Source organism: Microtus oregoni, unplaced genomic scaffold (assembly GCF_018167655.1).
Source record: "Microtus oregoni isolate MIOR12 unplaced genomic scaffold, Mior012 000031F_ref0000149, whole genome shotgun sequence".
In the NCBI taxonomy this organism is placed as follows: domain Eukaryota; kingdom Metazoa; phylum Chordata; class Mammalia; order Rodentia; family Cricetidae; genus Microtus; species Microtus oregoni.
This window is the reverse complement of record NW_024543090.1, coordinates 4,100,686-4,122,028: the sequence shown is the minus strand read 5'-3', so window position 1 is coordinate 4,122,028 and position 21,343 is coordinate 4,100,686. Positions and strand designations below refer to the sequence as shown.

The 21,343-nt window shown below is 48.2% G+C and overlaps 1 protein-coding gene across 1 annotated transcript in view; it reads right to left on the bottom strand.

Annotated features, from left to right (window-relative positions):
* Positions 1-21,343, bottom strand: part of Abtb2 (ankyrin repeat and BTB domain containing 2) — a 156,067-nt gene that overhangs the window by 40,444 nt on the left and 94,280 nt on the right. The gene's annotated exons all lie outside the window — the stretch shown is intronic.

The following is a 21,343-nucleotide window of genomic DNA, read 5'->3' as shown; positions in this document are numbered from 1 at the left end:
GCTCGCAGCTTTAGCATGCAGAACCTGTGGCGCGGAGATGCCCACTGCACGCAGAAATTCCTATGTTTTACCCACATGTAGAAATTCCTAGGGCAGGAATTTCCAAATTCTGGGAGCCATTGCTTCTCTGGTGAACTGTTCAAACTTCTGCCTAGTATTTGTTTATGTATTGTTAAAAAAAAAAAACTCCATAGAAATCTAGCCATTCACTTTGGAGGTGAAATCTAAAATTTCCTGAGAAAACTGTAGAGTTTTTAGCATGTGGGCAAGACCGACTTAGAGTCCCCTCTCTGGCATGCAGGGAGGTGACAAGGGTGTGCAGCAGCAGGGGGTGGTTAGGATAGGCTCTGGAGTTCATAACCACTGGCTGACATGTGACTAGCCACGTGATCTTGGGCAGGCTACATGGTCTCTCTGCTGACTAGAGACAGCGGTGGAGACCATAAATCATTCTCAGGTAGGTTTCAGATCCGGTTAAGATGGTCCTAGAAGGTGTACACTTGTCCCCTAGGTGTCCAGAGTTAGTGACCACACCACCAAGGCTCACGCTGCCCCTGTGAATGGCTCTTGTGCATGAGAACACAGCTGGGTAATGCTAGGCCCTTTGACTTATGCATGCTCCCCCCGAGTCTGTGACATTTCTCTCTTGTGGGACAAAGGCACACAGGCAGTCTTCCTCTAGCCTGGGCCCTTCCTGGCGCATCTCTGTGGATCATCCTGCAGGTGCAAGTGACAGGTCTGTCAATCCATCCTCCTTGGTACCAGAGTCACTGAGGCTAATCCTCTCTGGGCCCTTACCCCCATCACAGTAAGAATTAGCTCCACAAGGCTGGAACCAAAGCCTTCCTCAAATATTTATTTCCACAGGACGAGAAAGAGCACGTGACTGGATGACTCTTAACCCTTGCCAGGGTCCTGGTCCCTAAAACAGAAATTCTAATTGCTGGGTCAAACACATTAGGACGAGTTGGCCTCTGAGTATTATAATGAGTTGAACAAAAGAAGAGAAAGCTACTCAAGTGCAGCTACAGCCCCAGCGGCCTGGGTGGGGGTGGGGCTCCTGCGGCAGCCTAGTGCGGTCCAGCACCTCCTCCGTCTCCCTTCCCACTGACAGAAACAGCACTGGGGACATGTGGATCACATCTGCAGGGCTTAAGGCAAGGGCACAGGAAATTCAGCTGACTTGTCAAAGGCCTCCCAATGAGAAATTTTATGTCACTAGATCTGGCAGCAGGGGCGGGCAACTCCGCTAGTAACTTCCTATTTTGTCAGTTGTCAGCCATCCAAAGGGGCTGAATACGGTGGCAAAAGTAATTAGGAACCTGTTATTAATAATAATCAGAATCACAGCTTTGAAGAGACTCTTCCCTATCTATTCTATAATTTATTCTTTCATCAAGGAAAACAATGAAGACAGGACTAAAGCTGACTTTAAAATATTTTTGTATGTTCACAGAACGTGCCTACAGGGCCCATGTCCACATGTAAAGGACACGGGCTTGAGTGTCCGTGCAGACTCAGAGGTCAGAGGCAGCCACACAAGGGGCCTGCTCTACCACTCTCCACCTTATTCCCCTGACACACGCGCTCTCACCTAGCCTGGAGTAATACTGGTAACCAGAGAGCCCCAGTGACCCCCTTGGGTTACAGCTCCGTTTGCAGCCACATTCAGTTATTCTGGCTCTGAGGTTTCAAACGCAGGTCCTGACGCTTGCTCAGCAAGGACTCTGACCCGTGGAGCCGTCTCTCTAGTTCCCACCGCAGCCGACTTCCTAAGTTTTCTGCATCAGGCATTGTGAGAGCGGCTCCCATATTATTTCACTGAGTCCCTCAGACTTCATGAGGTGCTATGCTCGCCCTTCTTACGGATGACAGATGCAGGCAGGGCGATGGTCACAGAGGTTACCAGACACTGAAAATGGAGCCGCTACAACTTGAAGCTCATCACTGAAGAGATTCTTAGCTGCTGAAATGAAATGGTATTTTAATTTTGATCACCTTGCCCATTCATATCAGTGATTCTCAACCTTCCTAATGCTGCGACCCTTTAATACAGTTCCTCATGTAGTGGTGACCCCCAATCACAAAACTATTTTCATTGCTACTTCATAACTGTAATGTTGATGTCGTTATGAATCATAATGTAAATAACTGTGTCTTCCAATGGTCTTAGGTGAACGTACAGCACTGTGTGGAGGTCAGAGAACAACCCTGGATATCAGTCCTCAAGCTCTTCCACACCTTTTGTCTGAGTCAGGGTTTCTCTCTGGATTGAGCTTTGCCCTGCAGGCCAGGTATGTGGCCCCCAAGCTCCCAGGGCTCTGCCTAGTCTGCTTCCTCCCTGCCATCATCACTGGGATCACAAGCCCACAGAGAGCTATGCTCTTCCACCAGTCAGGGTTTCTCATAGCCGCCCCATCCTTGAATCTTGGAACCCCTGGCTTTGCAAAGCTGCAGCCTTCTGCTCCTCTTCCACTCTTTCCGATAGTACTGCATTCACTCAGTTGCAAAGCAAGAGATATCTGAGCATCCTCCATTCTCTCCTCCTTCCATGGCACCAACTGACCACTAGGCCTTACTGCTTTAACCACCTCAATATTTCAAAATTGGCCACTGCCCTGCTCCTCACTCTGGCCTTCGCTGCCCTCAGTCTGCAGCTCTCCCAAGCCTCCTCATTGCCCCTAAGGAAGAAATTCAAGTGCGTTTGTCCAGGGAAGACTAGACAGTGTCTTTCCTTCCTTGTCTGAGACACAGGGGTGAGGAGTAACTCTGCTAGTCAAGTGGCAAAGCTCCCAGCATGTCCCCGGATGTCAGCAGTGGGGAAGCCCAGCACACTAGACTGTGACTTCTCTGAGCTAAGTTTCAGTGCTGTTTTCTCAGGTGACTGCAGTTCATAGGTGGGGGTAAGTAAGGAATCTTCCCATCAGATTCCTTACTAGTGCCCAGAGAGGGTGGTGTTGTGGTAGGTGGAAAACTCCACCCTAAAGCCTGGGAACCCGCCTTCTCACAAGGAGGCGACACCCAGGAATTAACCCTGGTTTCTGCTTGCAGAGGCGCAGTCTCTCCCGAGCACATGCCATTCCAGGAGCGGAAGGGCAGCACACCTTGCTGGCAAACCAGAAGTTTAGTTCAAATGAACAGAGGATGATTTCAACTGCTTCTCTGAAATATAGGACCAATTTGAAGGCACCTCAAGTCCTCTCTAGCACTTGAGTGGACCCCTCAAGCACTCCCCACGTTTGCCATTCTAGTACTTAACTGCTAACTGGTCAGCAGTGACAATAAACAGAACTGGTGAGTGCTGATTTCTCTGTGTTCATTTCACAGTCATCGCAGCATGTGTGTGTGTGCATGCATGTGGGTACATAGCACAAATACATGCATGGGTGTGTATGTGCATGCATGTGGGTACATAAGCACAAATACACGCATGGGTGTGTATGTGAATATCCCCCCCCCACTTTCCACCCTGACAATATTAATGTAAAAATGTCTTTTTTGTGTGCAACTGAATGCAGCTTAGATTTTCCCGATACTTCATTCCAAAGCCAGCCAGGCTGCAACATAAGTGCCCTTCAAACTCAACACCCCATTACCAGCACCCTCCCTAGCCTTGTGAGTGACTTCTACAAGAGTAAGTCTCCTTGCAGGCCTGTGACTGAAGCCCCATTTCCCCTCCTTGGTACAGGGATCCTCGTGCATGTGCCAAGACAGCAGGGACCACCACCTACCCCACATCCTTCAGAGGAACCAAGAGTTCAAACGAGGACAAAATTCTGAGACAAGGAAAGAGAGGTGTTTGTGTGTGCACACATGGAACAGGATGCCTAAACTGAGTCTGACCAAATGCTGACCGTAAGCGAAGAATAAGTGGGAGAAGGCTTGTGCCTGCTCCATATCCTATGCCAGAAATGGGGTACACAAGCTTTTAGGCCCCTACAAGGACCTATCAGGAAGCTACTACCGCAGTGCCCAGTCTTCTGGTGACACAGGTTTACATGGGTTGGATCACTTGGCTAAAGCCTTGTTCAAAAATGGCAAAATGGGATACAAACTCAGCAGCAGTCACTCTGTCTCTAGGAAGGGACTGAGGTTCAGACTCCAGGGGGATGAGTACAGGATGGGGGACAAGCACTTCCGGTGTCCCTTGTATCAGCACTTGCAATTTCCCTCCTCTCTCCCTTTTTCTCCCCCTCAGTACCAGAGACTGAAGCCCCTAAATGACAGGCAAGAGCTCTACCGCTCAACTCTGTCCCTTTGCATTTGTCTCACTTTTATTTTAATTTAATTTTTTTTTTAAATCTTAAGTGGATTGGTGCTTTGCTGCATGGATGTCTGTATGAGGGTGTCAGATCCCCTGAAACTGGAGTTACAGTTCTGAGCTGCCGTGCAGGTGCTGAGAATTGAACCCAGGTCCTCTGGAAGAGCAGTCAGTACTCTTAACTGCTGAGCCATCTCTTCAGCCCCCTTGTCTTACTTTTTGAGAGAGGGTTGCACTAACTTGCCTAGGCTGGCCTTGAACATGTGATTCTTCTGTCTCAGCCTCTGAAAGAGCTGGGATTATGGGCTCAGGCCACAAGGCATAGCTCATATCCTTCTCTTTAAAAATTTGTTTTTCCTACATCTATTTGTGTGTGTATGAGTGTATTTATGTGTGTATGGGGTGGGGGATGGGAGTGGAACTTAACCTAACTCCCTCCCCCGACACACACGTGCACAGAGCTCAGAGGATAACTGGTGGGTTCTCTCCTTCTACCACGGGCATCTCAGGGATGGAACTCAAGGCAGCTTAGAGAGAAGAGCTTTTACCCACCGAACCATCTCACTCCTCTTCCCACTTTCTCTTTTATGGGCAGGAAATTAAAACCAAATAATAATCACCTCTGGTTAATACTTTGCTCTAGCTAAATTACCAGGTGGTCCTACTGTGAGGTATTTTTTTTTTTGAAGTGAGTGAGACCAGAAGCCCAGAAGTAAGAACTCAAGAGTTACAACTGCCCAAGTGGCCGAGGAGCAAGATTAGAGGCTGGTGAAGTGAGACACAGAGGTGTTAGCCATCCTTTTCTCCTGAGAAGAGGGGCAGTCGGAAGTCAGTGCCACCAGGTAGGGACTGGAAGCCCCAACAGCCTGATCTCACCCATGGAACTGTGAGGTGCCTGCTCTTTTCTCCCTCAGCTTCTTGGGGAAGCCCTAGACAGGGCGAGGATCTGGAGAGGTGGAAAGGGCCAACAGAACACTAGACTGCCCCACAAAACAGTGCTGGGGACTCCGAGTCCCTGAGAGTGTTCTGACACTTGCATCCATTCTAGCAGACATCAGTCTGGTCAAAACAGCACACTGGGTGCTCATGAGGAAACCAGCCAGCAGAGACCACGGATGCCGCTCGAGATGTCTGGAGCACAAACTCGCTTCAAATACAGCTGCTTCACTGATGTTGGTGTCTTTGCAAGAGGGTAAGAGAAAAGCTGCCTAACCATGTAGACCGATTCGGAAAATTAAACCGACAGGTGAACTGTGGAAAAAACAGCAAGTATCACAGCAGGGGCAGCTCGGGAAAACCAACCATGAACAACTGAGCTTCTTCCTGTGGAAAAAGGCTCAATGCTACTTTGAGTACTTTGGAAGAGATTCTAGGTGGCCTCGCTGCAAGGGATCTGGGTGACCCTGGAAGCAGGAGGCTGAGAATGACCTCGTCCTTTAAGGAACAGCCTCCCCGTGACCGTGGTACTTTGTCACATTCTGACCCACAGAAGGAAAGCACACCAATTTCTGTGAGCTACTTTTGTAAACAACACATTCAAAAGACACACGCAGGGGAGCTGGATGTGGTGTTTACACCTGACATTTCTGTGCTTCGGTGGCAGAGGCAGAGGAGGGGGTTCAGGTTAGCCTCTGTTATACAGTGGGTCCAGGCCAGCGAGGGCGACTTATTGTCGCAAAAGCAAACACAGGCAAACAAAAATCAAAAGGCGGACACAGGAGGATCTCTGTGAGTTTGAGGTCTGCATAGGGAGTGCTAGGCTAACCAGGGATACCAAGTGAGACCCTGTCTAAAAACAAAACAACACCCAAATGTTTCAAATCAAGTGCTTGAAATATTGTCTAACAAACATTGGACAACCCCACATTTGTTAAAGTAGTTAACAGAAATATAGTAACACAATTAATAAAGAGTGTGTATTATATTTTATTCTTATATTGATGAATGATTTTTGTACAACAGGATGAAAATGAAATCTGTCTGAACTGTAGAACAGGATATCTATGTATCTCATCTGTAACAAAAAGTTCAAAGTTGATTTCTTAAGATGTTGTTGTTTTGCTTTATTTTTCGAGACAAGGTTTGTCTGTGTAGCCCTGGCTGTCCCGGAACTCACTCTATAGACAAAAGTCATCATTCGTCTTTGATGCCTGGCAATACTTAAGCATGCACGGGCAACTGGTTTATGGCAGTTCTCCAGTTGTTCCTATACTGGGCAGTCCTAGACACTTGTGTTATTGGCATAACCCAAGGTTCCACAGTCTTCCTTTATGCTGTTTTTCCAGCGTTTTCTGAGCCTTCCTCTTTGCCTTATCCTATGCACCCCTCCTCCAAGCAGTGCTATCTTGGGGTATCTGCCGTCATTCATTCTCAGAACATGGCCCAAGTATCTCAAGCGTCATTGCTGTATCCTGTAGTTTCCTTCCTTCTGTATATGGAGATGTTTCTTTCTTTTTAATTTATTTATTTATTATGTATACAATATTCTGTCTGTGTGTATGTCTGCAGGCCAGAAGAGGGCACCAGACCTCATTACAGATGGTTGTGAGCCACCATGTGGTTGCCAGGAATTGAACTCAGGACCCTTGGAAGAACAGGCAATACTCTTAACCACTAAGCCATCTCTCCAGCCCCAATGGAGATGTTTCTTAATGTCATCATTGTGCAGCCTATCTCTTCATGTGATGCCTAGAATCCTCCTGAGACACGCCATCTCAAACACATCTAGCCACTGTTCTGAGGAGCGTTTCCTTGTCCAGGTTTTGGAGTTCTAAAGAAGGCAGTTCAAGACAAGTGTCTCATATACTTGTAATTTTGTTGTTGTTGTGTCTCTTGCTGACCAAACCTTTTCTAGTGCCTGGAATGCAGCCCTCACTACCCCATCCTCCTCTTAATGCCTAAAATAGTTCCTGCCATTGAACTGAGGTTTTCTTCCAGATAGACAAAGTTAACTGTTTGCTTGAGGTTCTGATTCTTTATTACAATGTTAACATCCTTGTGTGCCCTTCCCATGTGCTGTATCTCAGTCTTCTCCATGTTTACTTTCATACCAAGGTTTTCACTGACTTCCACCACTCTGTACCATGGCCTATGGCTCCCTGGGACTTTCAACAAGCAGTGCGGTATCGTCGGCGAAACACAAGTTATTGAAACACCACCTATCTGCACACCTATCTCCTCTCTACTTAAAACTGTAGACCAGGCTGGCCTCAAATTCAGAGATCCGCCTGCCTCTATCTCCTGAGTGCTGGGATTAAAGATGTGTGACACCATGCTCACAGAGATTCATCAAGTTCTTATAACAATAAAATGTTCATAATCAGAACTGTTAAAGACATACTTAATTAATAATTTATATGCAGAACAAATGTTTATGTTATATTTAAGTAGTGGTATCCCTGGAGGCCAGAAGAAGGTATTTGATCCCCTGGAGTTAGATTTAGAGTCTGTTGTGAGCTACTTGATACGGGTACTGAGAACTGCAAGTGTTCTTAACCATGGAGTCGTCTCTCTGGGTCCCATTATTATATTTTTGACATTTTCTGGACACTGGGGAAATAGTAGTTCACAATACAAACTGCGCCCTTACCTTCATGGAGACATCATTCTTCAGTGGCCAAGAAATCTACCTGCGTTTTCACATTCCCTGAGAACACAGATGTCAACTGCTCTTTTCACCTTCCTAACTCCTCCCAACAATTCCAGGTAGAAGGACTGCTTTTTACTTCGCTTCATCAAATAGGGCTACTTGATATATTCACTGATGATGCCTCTCCATGAATAAACTGATTGGGGGCACATCACACGCTATGTCAAAAGGTGTAGTGAAGGCAAAAGTGATTTCTTTCTCAGGAAAAAAATGGAAACCCGCAGCCACAACACCGCCTTCCCCCCCCCCCCCCATTCTTTCACACTTGGCTGTAAAGAGTTTGGAATGGAGTCATTTATTAAAGATAGTTCTTTTTGCATAGCAGAATTTTTTATTTTCCTCCCATTATTCGAGGTGTTTTTAGACAAACCCAGTATTAGCATAACGGTTGCAGGTTTGCAGAAGAGGGTCAAGGGGAGTCCACTACATGTCACTCAGCCGGAAGGGAGCTTCACTTGCGTGCCTCATCCTTGGTCTCTGCCTGCTGCTGAGATGCTGCCATCTCCAGGGAGTTGTTCTTAACTACACACCGGAGTTCTGTGGTCCAGAGCTCGTTTCCCACCTGGTCTACTGTGACTGGTGAGTCCCTCACAGCCACGCAGTGGCTGGCCCTTCTCAGTGGCCTGGGCCAGGGGCCGTGCACTGGGATCTGAACACAAGATCTGGAACAATTCTCACACCACACAGCCAGGCTTGCCACTGGGGAAGAGGATCCTGGCCACGGCCTTAGACTGCCAGCAAGGCTGACTGCAGCAGGTGTGTTTCCGAAGCAGGACTCCAGTGTATAACATCTCTGACTAACACATTCACGTTCTATTAATAACTGCCTTGGCCGTCTGCCCTGGACCTAGTGATAATTGCCCTTTTTCACTCCCAAGGAATGACTGATTTGTACTTGTTCTCCGCGCTCAGCACCTGTCATCGGTTGCTTTCTGGACCAGCTGACACCGGAGGCCTCCCCCACTCCCCTCTTAGGACTGGCAGCACCACAAAACTCCCCAGTAATTTAGAAGCATGAGTCCCAGAGGTAAGGGTTCTGAGCCCAGCCTGGCCACTTACTAGCTGTGCAACTCTGCAACAGTTACTTCACCTTTCTGAACCTCAATCTGCTCATCAGTATACGAAGCCTAACAATAGCTCCTAAGCTGTAAGACTCATTGAGGACTGAAGGAGGTTGACTAGCTAAGCACGCAGTGAAAGGTCTAGCATACAGTGAGTGTTTAGTCAGTAGGAATGTCTTTTACGAATGGCTTCAACAATTTCAAAGGTCAGGAGGAAGGGCCCCAAACCACAACAGTTCCTATCATAAATAATCATGTTGTATGCATCACAATTGGGTCATTTACTCTACATCCATTCATTTGTGTACTCAGTTTGTTGATGATCATGTGCCTTGGCACTGATTTGTACTTGGGATTGCTGGTGTGCAGCACCACATCTGGCAGAAACAGTTGTGCTCTGGGTAGGGACATAAAGGTGAAGAAGGCAGGTCCTTTGCCCTTGGTGGCATGCAGCCTAGTGAAGGAGAGCAGATGGTATCCCTGCCAAGTCAGCATGGTGCCCAGAGGGCTGCCATAGAGAGATACAAGCTCTGAACCAAAGTGATGGCTAAGGAAGGCTTCCTGGAGGTGGGGCCATCTCAGCTGCTATGGAGGAAGAGTCAGAGCTTGCTGGGATCCCTGATCGCTGCCGTCCAAGGCTGAGATTACAGGGGGCTGCCATGCTTCCTTAGCAATTCCATGAGCTCTGAGGATCTGAACTCTGGTCCTCATGCTTGCATGGCAGATGCCTTCACAGCGGAGCCCTCCCCAGTCCTCGGTTCCCATTTGAGACAGGTTCTAGTAAGAATCCCAGGCTGGCCAAGAACTTTCAAGCCTCCTTCCTCTTCCTCTCAAGTGCTGGGATTGCTGGTGTGCAGCACCACATCTGGCTCACTTCTGTTTCCTCCATGTACTTCATGGGTGGCTAGGCCAGCTCTTCTCAGCTATGAATGGATGCCATCTGACTAGATGTTCTTAGCTATAAATGGATGCCATCTGACTAGATGTTCTTAGCTATAAACGGATGCCATCTGACTAGATGTTCTTAGCTATGAATGGATGCCATCTGACTAGATGTTCTTAGCTATGAATGGATGCCACCTGACTAGACGTTTCTTAGCTATGAGTAGATGCCATCTGACTAGATGTTCTTAGCTATGAATGGATGCCACCTGACTAGACGTTTCTTAGCTATGAGTAGATGCCATCTGACTAGATGCTCTTAGCTATGAATGGATGCCATCTGACTAGACGTTTCTTAGCTATGAGTAGATGCCATCTGACTAGATGTTCTTAGCTATAAACGGATGCCATCTGACTAGACGTTCTTAGCTAGGAGTAGATGCCATCTGACTAGATGTTCTTAGCTATGAATGGATGCCATCTGACTAGACGTTCTTAGCTAGGAGTAGATGCCATCTGACTAGATGTTCTTAGCTATGAATGGATGCCACCTGACTAGACGTTTCTTAGCTAGGAGTAGATGCCATCTGACTAGACGTTCTTAGCTATGAGTAGATGCCATCTGACTAGACGTTTCTTAGCTATGAGTAGATGCCATCTGACTAGATGTTCTTAGCTATGAATGGATGCCATCTGACTAGACGTTCTTAGCTAGGAGTAGATGCCATCTGACTAGATGTTCTTAGCTATAAACGGATGCCATCTGACTAGACGTTCTTAGCTAGGAGTAGATGCCATCTGACTAGATGTTCTTAGCTATGAATGGATGCCACCTGACTAGACGTTTCTTAGCTATGAGTAGATGCCATCTGACTAGATGTTCTTAGCTATAAACGGATGCCATCTGACTAGACGTTCTTAGCTATGAGTAGATGCCATCTGACTAGATGTTCTTAGCTATGAATGGATGCCATCTGACTAGACGTTCTTAGCTAGGAGTAGATGCCATCTGACTAGATGTTCTTAGCTATAAACGGATGCCATCTGACTAGACGTTCTTAGCTAGGAGTAGATGCCATCTGACTAGATGTTCTTAGCTAGGAGTAGATGCCATCTGACTAGACGTTCTTAGATAGGAGTAGATGCCATCTGACTAGACGTTCTTAGCTAGGAGTAGATGCCATCTGACTAGACGTTCTTAGCTAGGAGTAGATGCCATCTGACTGGATGTGCCAGAATGTTTACTCATTCACTCGCTTCGCTGCTTTCATGTTTCAGCGATTGTGGAGAAAGTGTCTACAAACATCCGAGAGCAGATTTCTGTGTGGGCAGAAGTTTTCCTTTTCTTTGGGGAAACACCGAGGAGTGTAATCACTGATCTGTCTGCTGAGCATGTATTTAGTTTTGTCAGGAAACTCTCACTGCAGCACTGTGGACTCCCATCTGCAGCTCATGAGAGTTCCTCGCGGCGTTTGGCGCTGTCAGGGTGAACTAGTATCTCATCGCTGCTCTAGTCTGCGTTTTTCAGTGGCACACACTGACCCGCCATCATAGATCTTCTTGGGTACAGTATCTGGTAAATTCTTTGGTCCATTTTAATTAATTTTTTTGAGTACTGGAGATTGAACCCAGGGCTCGTGCCATGCCATCACTCTGCCTCTGAGCCACATCCCCAAGTCCTGGCCCATTTAAAAACTGGGTTCTTGCTTTTCCTGATGTTGAGTGTAAAGATTTCTCTGTATGTTTGGGTAACAATCTTCCATCAGATATGACATTGGCAAATATTCTCTCTTTGTTTGTGGTTTTTCGTTCTTTTGAAAGTGTAACTTACAGAGCAGTTTTTGTTGTTACTTTGGGACAGGTAAGCTCAGGCTGACCCCATACTCACCATGTAGCCAAGGCTGGCCTTGAATTCCTTATTCTCTCACCTCTACTTCTCCTGTTAGGATTATAGATGTATGCCACCATGCCTGACAGAAGTTTTGAACAATGTTGTGTGTGGTGTATGTGTCTGTGCACATGTGTGCGTGTGTAGACCAGAGGCCAGTATCAGGGTCTTCATTTTCCCTCTATCTTATTTATTTTGAGACAGGGTCCCTCAGTGAACCAGGAGCTCAATGAATGACTAGGCCGGCAGTTCATAACTCCAAGGATCTTCCCATCTCTGTCCCAGCACTGGGTTACAAATGTGTACTAATGCTGGAGTTTTACCGTGGGCTATGGAGCCAATTCAGGTCCTCAAGCTTGTATGACTCATCTTCTCCCTGGCCCTCTCAAGTTTTGAATTTTAATGCATCCAGCTTACTTTTCTTTCACATGGATTATATCTTTGGTATCATATCTGAAAACCTACCACCCCAAATCCAAGGTCTCTTTTTTTTCCTGTTATTTTCAAGAACCCTTACACTTTTGCATTTCACGTGCAGGACTGTGATGACTTGCCTCATAAGGATACTTAGGGCTGGAGGTCAGCCTGGGTTCTGCGAAGAGCCCCTGGGGCCTTCAGCTGTACTGGCTCCTAGCCCTGGCCATGCACGTGGGCCGGCGCTCAAGGAGTCCCATTCTTATGGGAAAGCCGGGACTTGAATGCTCTGCACACACAACCTGCGTGGGAAGGCTCATTCTGGGGGACAGGAGAGCCTGGAGACAGCCCTCTGGGAAGGGCAGCCTTCGCTGGAGAGCCTGTGTCCTGCTGTCCTGGCAGAGAGACACGGTCTGGTTTGAGTACAGAGTGAGAGTGAGCGTGTATCCTTCAGCTGCAACTTTGGGCTTTGGCTTGAAGCCCCTCGCTGTCAGTTTTACAAGCTCCTATTTGCAGCCTCACATTAGGCTCATTAAAAAGCAGCTCCCTGTGGGGTCATAAAGGCACATGGATGAGCGGAGAGTGAGCTTGCGAGGCTGCCTATGATCTGCCCACCAACACCGAAGAGGACCTAATGGAAACAGTGAATCAGGCCTCCTGGCTGGAGCAGGGCTGGCAACTTGCCAAAGCAAAGACAGCCTGCAAGCCCGTCACACAGCTCGCTGTGGCTTCCCTGCCTTTGAATGGGACAACCTAGGGAAGGAACTCAGCTCTGTACGTCTCCCGTCTTCATCGGGTCAGCTGTACCTGCTTGCAAGTGGCAATCGTGCCTGATCATAGATTGGGCCTGAGCACTGTTGGCACTTCCTCACAGAAGGAGGGGGTAGGGAGGGTCATTTGCCCTTCACCTGAGTGTCCAACCACTCCTCCCAATCATTTGTATGCAATTCTGCCTGGTATGTGACCTCAGGTCTTGGGGAAGGGCTAGAGTCTATAGGCTGGGGAAGACTAAGAGGGAGAGATGCTGGGGAGCCAGCATCTATGCTGGGTGAAGACTTTGCAGTGCAGCTGCCTTGGGGTCACTCACTATGATGTTGGAATTATATGTCCCTCATAGTCTCAAGTATTTGGCTAATTGTTCCCCAGCTGGTGGTACTATGTGGGTAAATTTAGGAGGTGTGGCCTTGCAGGAGGAAGTATGTCACTGAGGACTGGCTTTAAGAGTTTAAAAGACGTGGGCCATTCCTAGTCCACTCTCTTGGCTTTCTGCTTGTGGTTTAAGATGTGAGCTATTAGCTCCTATCCCTGCCACTGTGACTGCCGGCTGCTTCCACCCCATCACAATTCACCCTCGGCTCTCTGCAACTGGAAGCCCAAATGAAACCTTTCTCCTAGAAGTTGCCCTGGTCATGGTGTTTTAATCACGGCAATAGAAAAGTAAGTAACCTGTACACTCACGCCCCTACCAGTACCCCTCACCCGTGCTCCAATGGTTCCCAGGGTGAACTACTGGGGAACTGTACTTGGGTTTGTTGTTGGGGCCTTATCAAGACAGGTAGATACTGTTTTCATCTACCCAGGGAGGAGTTCTCACAACATACGGAATCTTTCTTCTACCCCCTTCAGCTTCTCATTTCTTCTTCTATTTGTTTTAAATGGAAACCTTTTCTACATTGAGTACACTGCAGAGGCCAAATGGGCTGAGCCGTAGGTAGTGTACCACCTACAGGTTAAGTCAAGGGGCCACGTGGGGCGAGGAGACGGGATGTCTTCTTATGTGATGATGGTGATGGATTTGTTTTCGTGTAGCTTCCAGGTATGCAATCCCTGTGTGGAGGAGGGCAGCCCAGATATGCTGGTGGACAATTCTAGCCAATGGTGGGTGAGTCTCCTGTGAATGTAGCTTCCCGTCCTGGTCTGCTGCTCGGGTCACAGGGTGCTGGGCTGCCTGCAGTTCTGCGGTGTCATTTCAGCCCAGCCTGGCCTGGCCTCCATCATGATTTCCAGGACACTCTGGGGATTTGCAGGGAGAAGACCAAATGTGCGGGAATGGGTCTGGGCCTCCTACATCTAGATGAGAAGCCCTCAGATCTGCACCTTCACCATGACGGCTACTGCAGTTCAGACACTGTCTGCCTGCCCTCTCTCACGCTTTAGCACTGATCCCCTCCAGGGGTTTCCCTGACCCGGGTAGCCTTCTGCAACCCTTGCTGGTTGTGCCCTGCTCCCAGGGCTGACCCCACCATTACCCTACTCTTGACTAGTCAGCACATCTCAAGTCTTACAAAGACAGGAGGGCACAGCTGGCCCACACATCTTACTGTATGTACACATTTCAGCTCACTGCTACATGGCAGAAGAACACCCAAATCTTTTTATCTCCTTGACCAAATTCTAAGAAAATTTCTTTGTGTTATTGCTTCACTGAGAAACACACAAACAAGACTCCTCACTAATTGCTAAGGCTGGAAGGGACTACAGAAGCCAGGACCTCCAGTCCTGCTCCTAAGTCTGTCATTGGGACTCAGTCATCTTCACAAGAACAGGCATCCCCTCCTTGCCCTGATGTATGCCTTCCCTTTAATTCCACACAGGGCTATGTACGGGGCCAGTCCTTGAGTCTGAGTTCTTTCAGCAGTGCTCATCTTTGGCTCAGACCACCAAAAAATTCTCACTTAATGTTCTTCATCTTTGCTGCCCCCCACCCCTTCAACCCAGTGCCTCTTCTGCCCAAAGCCTTCCCTATGGCAACGGAATGCTCATGGGTTAGGCAGCCCCAGTCTTATAAGGTAGCCTGAGACAATCAACGTCTTCTTTGAGCCTCAGTTTACTCAACTGTGAAACGGGAATGCAGCATGATTAGAGAGGACTGAGTGAGACACCACGGTGTCCGTTGATCTCCACAAGCATGCTGTGGAGGACCTGCCCACCTCACACCCTAAATATGCACAGCTGATAGGAGAAAAGGATAATTTAGATCCGCTCATTAGGAAAGTGAACCAGAATCGTGGCCTAGGCTTCAGGTGGAGTTACAGGGCAAGAGAAGGCTCCAGACTCTTGGGGTGGCATGGCTATTGTGGAGGTGGCCAGCAGGAAAACAGGCCCTGGAGGACAGAGTGAGACTCTTCAGCGAAGAAGGGAAATGGGCAGACTTGGCGCTCTGGTTTCTCAGCTCTGATCCTGAGCCAACGATGGCCCCAACAGCCATCAGCGTGCCGAAGTGTCAGTACACAATGCTCGCATTGTTATGGCTGGTGTGGCTGGCTGCACACAGCAACCCTGCGTCCACGCTGAGCTGGCCAACTGCAGGGCCCACCCTTGCTCCTTAATGCTTTTGCCTTGGAAACAAATGAGGTGGAGTCAGGGAAGAAAGGCTCTGCTTGAAGAACAAATGCCTGTGATGCCTGGTGACATGTCTGCAACAAGTTTTAGAAGCTGTCACCGTCTGTGTCACCTGTTCTGCCTCAAATAAACACTGGAATAGTCAGGAACGACGGGCCATGCTATGCTAACTCTGGAATAGTCAGGAACGACGGGCCATCCTATGCTAACTCTGGAATAGTCAGGAACAGCGGGCCATCCTATGCTAACTCTGGAATAGTCAGGAACAGCGGGCCATCCTATGCTAACTCTGGAATAGTCAGGAACAGCGAGCCATCCTACGCTAACTCTGGAATAGTCAGAAACAGGGGGCCATCCTACTCTAACTCTGGAATAGTCAGGAACGGCGGGCCATCCTACTCTAACTCTGGAATAGTCAGGAACAGGGGGCCATCCTACGCTAACTCTGGAATAGTCAGGAATGGCGGGCCATCCTACTCTAACTCTGGAATAGTCAGGAACAATGACAGGCCATCCTACTCTAACTCTAGAATAATCAGGAACAATGACGGGCCATCCTACGCTAACTCTGGAATAGTCAGGAACAGGGGGCCATCCTACTCTAACTCTAGAATAATCAGGAACGGCGGGCCATCCTACTCTAACTCTGGAATAGTCAGAAACAATGATGGGCCATCCTACGCTAACTCTAGAATAATCAGGAATGGTGGGCCATCCTACTCTAACTCTGGAATAGTCAGGAACAGCGGGCCATCCTACGCTAACTCTGGACCCCACCCTCACTCATGGATGTTGTCCTCTTATCAGGAAGGAAACCAGAATCAAGAACCCTCAACCAAATGACAAAAAGAGGCTTCCTTAAAGAGTGCATATTCTAAGGAGTATCTACCATGGAGGAGGACAAGACCTGAGCAACATAGCTATAGCAAACTGTTAAGTACCCTTAGGCAATGGAACTCTAGTTTTAACTTTAAACCCAAAACAAAGTGCTGAACAACCTGCAGGAAGCAGCACAGTTTGTAAGCAGAGGTTTGTATTCTCAGTACTCCAAGGACAGGAAATGGGCCCAGCATTCAGAAGTCCCAGTTGGTCATTTTTTAAAAACTGAAATATAACTCAGACCATAAAAGCCCATCTTTCAAAGGGACAATCCAGCGACCAACCTTTTTGTTCAGCCATGGCTGTAACCATAACCACGAGTTCAGAATGTGCTTGTCCCTGCTAAAGGGAACTTGCAATCAGTCACAGTAAAGTCCCATTTTCTACCCCCTCTGCCCCAGAAACCAAAATCTAATTTCGGGCATTTCACGTACATGAAATCACACATGTGACTTTTTGTGACTGTGTGTAGTTTTTTTTAAGGGAGGAGGTTAGGGGAGGTCTCATTTCTGTAACTCAAGCTGGCTTCCAACTCATGATCCTCCTGTCTTAGCCTCTGAGTGCTGGGCTTCTAGATGAATAGCAGTACGTCTGATTACCATATTGCTCTATTTTACTTATGATGCCAAAGGCATTTTCCTGTCATTAGTTATCTTTGCTACTGCCACCTGCCTCAGCACTATGCTTCTCCCTATGGTACACCCTCCTCTCTTCTGAAGCTCACCCATGGGCAGGGGTTGGTGGCAGGGCTCCCTCAGAGAACCGAAGTGTGCACAGACACATGGCTAATACATGCACATGTGCACTCTGCCTTCCCATCCTTGCCACCATCATTACTGAGAGAGCTAATGCAGTTACAAACCATGCTAAGGGGTAACAGACATGTGGGGAGCTTGGGGGCATGCTGAGGTTTCAATACTGGGTGGTCACCTACCAAGTGAAATGAGATTCCAAAGACCTAAGGTACCACGCGAAGTGTGTGGTAATTGCTAGGTGCCTGGGATACGGGAGTGGCTCAATAATGGTAACTCTGGTCAGGGAGTTAGCATGGAAGTTTCCTGTACGTTGGTGATAGGAAGGATGTCACCTCAGCATCCCAAAGTGATGGCTGCCTTTTTCTGCCATATCGGCAGTCACTGACTGCTTTTCAGAGTGTTGATTTGATAATCGGCGTTTGAAGATTTAGTTTATTTGTATGTGTGTATCTATGTCTGAGCGTATATATGTGCACCAAGTATGTACAAGAGGCCATGGAAGTGAAGACTTCAGAGGTCTGGAACTACACGTTATAGGCAGCCATGAGCTGGCTGATGTGGGTGTTAGGAACTGAACCTGGGTGCCCTGCAAAAGCAGCGAGCACTTTTAACTGCTGAGCCATCTCTCCAGGGCAAGAGAGTCTCTCTCTTATTTTCATTACAAACCTTATTACAGATTTGGCAATCTTTCTCTAGTCTAAACTTCTCTGTGGCCCAGGAAGGGATTTTCCCTGCTCCTGGCTCCTCCCCTGCTGAAGGAGGGGCAGAGGGAGCTTATTTCCCATCCTCCCCAAGGAGGCAACACTCAAAGGGAATCCTGAGTCACTCAGATGAGCTTCCGGTGAGATCACGCCGAGAAGCTATTTGTGGACACCTTGGCTGAGTCAGCTGACAGCTGACTGACTCAGTGAGGCAGGGTGAGGGAGGGGCTGGCCACTCAAGCAGGAACTTGGCACAGCAGATACTGAAAACTGTTAGGGTCCCCTCCCTGGACTTCTGAGAACAGAGTGTAAACCAGAACGTCGGAGTCCTGGTAAATACCCAGAACTTCCCCGCAGAGAGTCCTAGGCTACTTTCACTGATAACAAACTAAACCCTATGTCCACCTGAACCTGGGCAAGGGTAGTGCCAGGGCTAGCCCTGCCCCTTGGAGGAGGGAGGCAATTGCTCCAGCGCTGGGAGTCCAACTTCCTAGGAACCTCTCAGGCAGCCACAGCTCTGCCTCTGGCTGCACCTGGGCAGCGCTAAGGACTAAGGTGGCTGTCAGGCCACAGTGAGACTCAGGGATGTTCAGGTGATTAATTGCTCACTGAGCTCCTCCCCAGTGCTTTCTGCTCCTGCTAACCTCAGAGGTTCTGGGAATCCTGGTTCTGCTCTGGCTCCAGAGACACTTGAGCGATTTCTGAATTAGTTTACCTGCACAATGTCTTCGCCCCGCCCCGCCCCAAACTGAAAATGCACCTTGTTGGCAAGGACTACCTGAACAGAGGCTTAGTAAATACCTCGTGGAAACAGCTGAATGCCACCAGCAGGATGTCTGACCACCACCCTGAATCTCTAGACCTGTTTCTTCATCTGTAAAATGGGCGTGGCTTCTCTCCTATAGCTATGCTCCAATCATACAAAGTCCTAACTCCAATGCTGATACAGAGCCAAGAGTGCAATAAAGCAATATATAGTAGCCTACCACATCCCAAGTACTTGATGAATTAGCTTTTGTTTGAGGAGTCCCAAAGAAAGGGAAAGAATGGGGGAGATCAAAAGGAACCCACCGTCCTAAGAGGATTTGTCTATCAGAGCCATCCAGGCCTGAGAGGGAGGCCCTTGTTTCTCAGCTACAAAGCAGGGGTCCTGCTGCTGCCACTTCTAGGAGGCAGCTCCCGCAATCCATCACTAATTGTCATCTGGCCCTGCTTTTCTTGATCTAGGATGCGGAATCCCTGCTAAAGGGTCTAATTAGCCACAAGAGTCAGTCTTAGCTAAATGAACACTTTGTGCCCGCAGGTAAGGAGATAAGGCTGACAAGGCAGAGGGAACCTGCCCTTCCTGGAAACAGTGCTGTCAGATAGCAGAGCCCTAAACCCAGAGGGCTGCAGGCAGGACAAGGACCTACCGGGATTCCCCGACGCCCAGGCCCAGAGATGGGCTGACTACCGGAGACGGGTGGGGATGGACTTCTAGAACACTCTGCAGGACTGCTGAGAACAGCTCTGGGAAGGGAAAGAAGAGGTCCATGGAAGGTCCCTGAAGATTCTTCCGAGGAAAGAAAGATTAAAAATGGACAAAGAGATAAGCTAGAAAGGGAGAGGCAGGGAATAAGAACAGTAATAGAGGGAAATTTTCCCCTTGTCCCTTGAAATAAGAGGTCACTGGGAATAATCTATTCATTTGAAAAGCAAAACATGCATTTTGCAATAGCTGAGAAATATGGAAATTTTCTCCTTCCTTTGCTCTTGTAGATATTAAGAGAAATTGCATTTGTTTTCTACCGCTGGCCTGTGTGAAGGGCAGAAAACAAAGAACTCAATGCACTTTTAAAAATTATTGTTTAAGTTAGCACATAAAACAGTGGGTTTTGTTACAGAGTCTTTTTGGTATGTGCTGGCTTCATCTGAGGGGTTCAGGGAGCTTGTTTCAGGGGCTTGAGAAGGTCACCATGGCTTCTCTCACAGACAGCATTTTAAGCAACACATTATTGGTAGCCGGCTTCTGGAGAACCCCATCTCTTTGCCGAGCACCCCTCCCCCTAGTTTACTGATTTGCCCAGGGAAGCCTCAGGGCTCAAGGCCAGGCTGGGGTCTCCAGGGAAGGCATAAGTGATTGAGATGCCGATAAATCAGGCCTGTTGGGCAGGCTAGGAAAGGGGAGATAAACAGACAAAGATTGGAGAGGGCTCTCTCTCTCTCTCTCTGTGTGTGTGTGTGTGTGGGGGGGGGGGGGGGGGACTATAACAGCTCAGCTCACATCAGTTCAAGTCCCTTCTTGGGGATCATCACTTTGCTGGAGTCTTTAAAAACAGAGTAGGCCATAGCTTTCTGGAAACTTCAGGGATTCTGACCATTTCCCAAACATTTGGTGGAGCTGTTTAAAGCAGCTTTTATCGGCAGGGGAAATACATTCTTTGCTTGGTGATGCTCAAGTTGATGAGGAGTTGATGCAAATATAAGCAGTTGGTTATTTTAAATGTCCCAGGGATATTTTATGGAGCTGTGACCAAGAACTGGAATTCTGTCCCCTTCTGGACCTTGTGTGTCAAACCTTGTGTTCATGAGAGGTTTTCCATCTGTATGGAAACACATCACCTCCATCAGAGCGCCACGAAGACATGAATGCCCTGCTAATGGATGAGGAAGAACTATCCACTGTGGGCGGCTTTCTAAGGCTCACCATGACTGGACCTCACTATAATCCTACTGTCCTGCTGTCAAGATACCATTGTTAACTCCTCTGCCAGATTATTTAGGACTATGGCAAGGAAACAACCACTTTTGAGCATATTCCCACACAGTCAATGATCATCTGTGTATCTCTGAATTTGTGACTGAGGCTGGCTTCACTGGGGCCCCAGGACACAGAGGTTGGAAGCACACAGATAAGTGGCGGTCTCTACCTTCTCTAACGTATTAATACGGGCGGGATCTCACCCCAGTGCAAACAACCACGAAGACTGGATGTTCCCATGAGGTTGGAGCCCTGGGACAACGGATGAGAAGGCTCCTCTCTTGGCCACACCAGATCCAACTCACTTCCATTTCTGAAGCCCTCTCTTTCTTTTTGGGAGGCAAAAGATACCATGTTTGAGACATTTGTACTGTAGGTGATATTAATAGGTCAGGACTGAGCAGAGCAGGCCGCTTCTACCCAGGAATCTGTGGTCTTCCCAGGAGGCCAGTGTCCATTTCACCTGCTTCCCTGAGACGACCTGGTCCAGTGCCTCTGATGGCCAGAGCTGAGAGGAGTGGTGTGCTCTTCTCTCAGGGATCTTGCCTTTCACCAGCTTCTGGGGTTGTGTGTCCACCTATAGGGTTATCAGAAGCCTCAAGGCTGAGCCGGTCAAGACGTCACCGAGCTTCTGTCTTTGTCTATTCTTCTTGCTCTGGGCTACCAGCCAGAAAAGAACAAGTGCCCTTCTCCGGAACCCTGACTTCCTTTGTAGTACAAGGTATAGTCCTCTGTGAAGGGGCTCATCTCTGCTGAAGGGCGGCTCCCACT